The sequence below is a fragment of the Clinocottus analis genome, unplaced genomic scaffold (genome assembly GCF_023055335.1).
Source record: "Clinocottus analis isolate CAN_PGR_092001 unplaced genomic scaffold, fCliAna1.0.p SCAF_27, whole genome shotgun sequence".
Classification (NCBI taxonomy): Eukaryota; Metazoa; Chordata; class Actinopteri; order Perciformes; family Cottidae; genus Clinocottus; species Clinocottus analis.
In genome coordinates, this window is record NW_027176009.1 from 1811512 (window position 1) to 1817292 (window position 5781).

The following is a 5781-nucleotide window of genomic DNA, read 5'->3' on the forward strand; positions in this document are numbered from 1 at the left end:
TGCCTCTAATCAGTCTGCTGGCGCTAACTTGGTCACCATGACGACGGCAGCACACAGGTGCTTCATATCAGCCAATCAGTTTAACACACAAACCAACTCCAGTGCTTTGGAGGAGAGACGGGCGTCAGAAACAAAAGCTATATATTACGACGTCTTACGGCAGTAGTAGCCACACTTTCAAAATTTCTTGCGAAATTTTCTAGTTTTCAGATAACCTTCTGTTATTACAACAATGAGCCTTGGTGTACATCAAAATATTCATTTCTCTCAACAAGAACTTGCATGAAATAAAACCACTGACACATATCTTCAAAATAAAAGCCTGAAATTAACTTTCAGAGAAACATTATCATCACATTCAGAATGTGGTCACAAAAACAAGAACATTGGTGCAGTAGAGGGGTATACATTTTTTGTTGTTTATATATATATATATATATATATATATATATATATATATATATATATATATATATATATATATATATATATATGTATATATATACATATATATATATGTATATATATATATACATATATATACATATATATATCTATATCTATAGATATATATCTATATATAGATATCTATATATATCTATATATAGATCTATATATATATATATATATAGATATCTATATATCTATATATATATATATATATATATATATATATATATATATATATATATATATATATATATATATATATATATATATATATATATATATATAACCCTCATGGTCACTAAACCCATGTATGTGATTTAAATGTAGTTACCATGCCCCACCACATGGTGGCGCACCAGCTATGTATTCATTGTCATTGTCAATGAGTGCCTTCACTCACGCTGAGACACAGAGCATAGAGCAACGCGAGTGAGCTGACGAACCTGGGTATGAAACGTGTTGTAAACCTCATAAATTTACAATTCATCCCCGCATAGTATGTTGATAACTCTTCCGTTTATTAGGAGAGAGTCTTGCGAGTTCAACGAGCGAGAGAGAGGAGCCGCTTTGACCGTGTAAGCCCTCTGTTGAACTCCGGTAAGAGCAGTGCTACATGCTAAGAGGCTAGGCCTTGGTATTAGCTTGTTGATGTTAGTTAATGTGGAAATGCTGCTGACTGAGACACTTTCATAAAACCAGTCGGAGTTGTTATCTAATGTTTAAACCCACCGTGGTACTGTTGTATCATTGTGTTATGTGAAAAAATGACTTTAGAAAGATCGCTAACTGCCGCGCTCACGCTAATCGCCGGTAGCTCCGCTAAGCTAGCTCAGGTAGCCTGCTGTCGTATTAAAATATAGGTGCTAATAGTGTAGCCGGCCAAGCTATTATGCCACCACCATATTTCATGATGGAGACAGAGGTGGAACATAATGTTACGTTGTAAGAATATTGTTCTGATGTACTGTTTTGTGTACATGTGATTTATTCTATTGTGGTTGTTAAATACTCATGATGGGTTAAAAAGAGTGAATTGGTAAAATTCATTTACAGTTAAAAAAAAGATAAATATTGATTTAAAAGGCTGTTAAAATATAAATACTGCTTAAAAAGACAAATAAGTTTATTTATGCTAAAAATACAAGTTCAAAAGGAATAATTGTGTTAAAATAACACTACTGTAAGTGTGTACACCATCATTTACAATGATTTAAACTGTATATACTGCCTTTGGGTATGAATATGCGGAGAATCAGGGTAGGAGTAGCAGAAAGTCGTGATGAATATGAATATGGTATTAATGGGAATGTGTTTCTTGTTTTTTCTTTAAGCTGGATCAGGGATTGATCAGTACGATTCTGAACCCTCTGCGGTTCAGTGGCGAGCCAGACGATTGACAGAGAACGGAGATTGGGATCCACTCCAAAGACTACAGACATCTACTCACTTCACTTTGACACAGATAAGAACGTTCACCACAAAACCTACCCGGGTAGTAGAACGAACAGAGACACACAAATATCCAATACAGGATTAAACTACCTCTCCTGATATAGAAGAAAGGACACTTTTATTTGAATTTATTCTATTTTTATTTTTTATAAAAGAGCTCTATTTTGTTTTTTTGTTTTTCCTATGTCTGTGCACTGCAAAATAATAATTGTTTGGGAAGCAATAAATGATCACTGTTCAATTTCCAGTCAGTCCAACTTTCTGAACCTAGGGTGAATGTGGTTTACTTCTTCCATTCAGGTAAAAAGGGATACATATATATATATATATAGATATAGATATAGATATAGATAGATATAGATATATATATAGATAGATATAGATATATATATAGATAGATATAGATATATAGATAGATATATATATATATAGATAGATATAGATATAGATATATATATATAGAGAGATATATCTATATATATAGATAGATATAGATAGATATATAGATATATATATAGATATAGATATATATATATAGATATAGATATATAGATATATATATATATAGATATATATAGATATATAGATATAGAGATATAGATATATAGATATAGATATCTATATATATAGATATCTATATATATATAGATATCTAGATATATAGATATCTAGATATATAGATATCTAGATATATAGATATCTAGATATATATATATAGATATCTATATGTATATATAGATATCTATATGTATATATAGATATCTATATGTATATATAGATATCTATATGTATATATAGATATCTATAGATATCTATATCTATAGATATATCTAGATATATATAGATATCTATATCTATAGATATATCTAGATATCTATAGATATATATAGATATATAGATATCTATATAGATAGATATCTATATCTATCTATATATATATATATATAGATCTATCTATCTATCCATTCATTCATTTAGTTTCCGCCGCTTATCTCTGGGGTCAGGTCGCGGTGGCAGCACACCGGCAGACCGACCCAGGCTTCCCTCTCACCCGCATCATTTTCCAGCTCTATCTATCTATCTATCTATCTATCTATCTATCTATCTATCTATCTATTAAATATCATTATATGTTTCTACTTAAATGTAATTGAAAATGCTAAATACTTTTGGGGAAATATATATTTATAATATATTACATTATATGTTTGTAGTTCTGTGGATTCCTGTCATAGAAGTACTTGTCTGATTTTTTTGATAATCTGCAGTGTTTAATCTCCCAAGCTCTGGCTGTTGTGCTGTACACTAATAATACTAATAATACGCTGTACACTAATAATATTGCATGTAATGTGTTCATTACAGCAGCTGCAAACATTTATTGAGTAGTTTTCTGGTTGACTGCCTCAAACACGTGCAAGTTTGCATAGAGGACCATAGCCGTGCTTATTCTCTGTTGAGAACATGTAAATCATTGCTGCACATTCAGAACATTTATGATGCAAATCATGTCAGCTAAGATTAAAAAAAAGAGTAAAAAAGCTCCTCATGAGTCACTGTGACAGTTCCAGATAAGTTGAAAACATCATTACAAAGACACAATATAAAGGTAATCAATTGCATTTCAAATGTGACATGAAAGCTAGTTTTATGTGTATAACTAGACACGCAGTGACTTAGACACCTCAAGTCTTTATGGCAAAAGTGGCAGGAGCAGCTCCCAGAGATCCCAGTTGCTCTCTTCACACACATTCAGTGTACATAAGCCAGCTGAGGGCCGTTTCTTGATATTATGTATGTGATACATCTCTTTTATTTATTTATTTCTAGGGAAGTTCACTCGAGTTGAGCCTTTGGTTAAGTGTCAATTTATTTGTTGATATAGAAAGTACAGTACACAGCGCCCTCTGGATATAAAAAAAAAGGGAGTGCTTAACTGGGTACAGGAGTTTTGCCTCTAATACATTTGTATTATTTTGAAGAGCTGTTGATGTTCTCCAACCTGTTGTGTAGTAAAGCGATGTTGGAGCAGCTTGTTGAACAAAGAAAGCACGAAGAACCAGCACTGAGCAAAACAGTAAGAGAAGAGGTTTTCTAAAAGCAATGTGGCACTAGGAAACATTACTGCGTCTGTCCACAGGGGCCGTCAAAATCAACACAAAATGAGAGTTCAGGGTACAACAATGTGCCTGTGTATTTAGAAGGTCTGATTAACATATCAATGTCAAGTATATGTATACATACAAAAGATGCATCAACCCAGGTGCTGAAATTGTAGCTCACAGACGTGGCTTCAGGACTCACAACCTCCAGGTAGGAGACATTGTTTTTCACACTTTTGGGATGTTAAAGGATTTATAGTGTGTACAGTTTTAAGTCATAGAACAATGACTTGAATGCTAATTCAAACTCTTTATAATAATAAGGTCATCAAAGAAAATATTGTATAAAAAACAAAAAGCCTTTTATTTCAGATACTTATTAATAAGATAATAAATTACATGATGCAGCATACACAATGCACACTCCTTAAAATAAGTAAATTAGGCTTTATATGATGTCATTTAAGCTAATTAAATAATACAACTATATTTTCTTTTGTGCTTTGCATAAAATACTATTTGTGTGTAAAATGTCCTGTTTATTGACATATTATGACTTAAACATCTATAGTGTGAGATTAAGAGTGTATGTATTTCTGTACATCTATAACAAGTAGTTCAGCGTGCTTGTGTTTATGACTGTATCTGTTATCAGGATAAAGATGGACAATAACTCCACCAACCAAACAGCCACGATGTCACCTGAAGACATTCTGATGAGAGTTGCACATGCTGCAAACCTTCTCTTTGGTCTCACCTTCCATGGATACGTTGTGTGGCTCATAGTTAGTGGACGACAAGAGAAGATCGCTTCTGATTTCATCCCTCTCAACCAGATTGTAGTTGAATCTCTTCTCTGTCTTTCTGGCATTTGGTACTTCCTGTTTCACCTTCCGTCACTCTCTATCTTTATAAAAGTCTATCATTTCTTTAATGGTATGTTTGTTTTTATGCGTCCCATGTTGCAGAGCTACCTCTGTCTGGAGCAATACCTTGCAACTGTCCATCCTGTGATATTCCTCAGGTGGAAACCTCTGAGGTACAAGGTGGCTGTTTGCTGTGTTTGTTGGCTGACGGCAATCTTGCTGTCCATTGTAGGCTTTGCTCTTTCTGATACAAAAAAAATGAATTTTTTTATAGCAGCTTTGGATCTGTTTGTGTTGCTGTTGATGACTTTTTGCTGCTTATCAGTTCTCAGAGCTCTGAAACGCCCTTCACCTGGTGAGAGGCAGAGGGACCAACACAGGGGTAACAGCATGAAGGAAAAGGCTTTTAAGATCATTTTGATTACTCTAGTGTTTGCAACTTTGTCCCAGCTCGCATTGCCGATTTCTACATCCTTAACGGGAATAATACCAGAGCATGTGTTTCTTACTCTTTCCTCAATATATCTCTATATATTTGTCATAACAGGTTTGATCCCTTCCATGTTGTATCTATATAGGGTGGGGAAACTGTACAGTAAATGCAACTGCCTTTCACCCTAGAACACTCCCGTTAAAAATAGTCACACTATCACTAATGTTGAGTATAATTCACTCTATATAATGTACCTGATAAAATATACTTCTCTTTCAAATATATTAACATACAACGATACAAGTCAAATTGGAGTAATCATATTTTACACTATAGAACTTCTCATGAAACCAAAATCAGGTATCATAGGGAGACCCTAAAAAAGACTCAAAATCTGATGAAAAATTGGGTAATCGTCAATAAAATATGAATACAAATATAAATAATGGAGTTATAAACTTGTTATTTTGTCTACCCG

At 33.1% G+C, this 5781-nt stretch overlaps 1 long non-coding RNA gene across 1 annotated transcript; it reads left to right on the plus strand.

Moving 5' to 3' along the window:
* Positions 1 to 827: 827 nt before the first annotated feature.
* LOC137795278 (uncharacterized) lies at positions 828 to 2149 on the plus strand. The gene is made up of 3 exons (XR_011078383.1): positions 828 to 897; positions 975 to 1047; positions 1782 to 2149. It is a non-coding gene; the product is annotated as an uncharacterized lncRNA (long non-coding RNA).
* The last annotated feature ends 3632 nt before the right edge of the window (positions 2150 to 5781 follow it).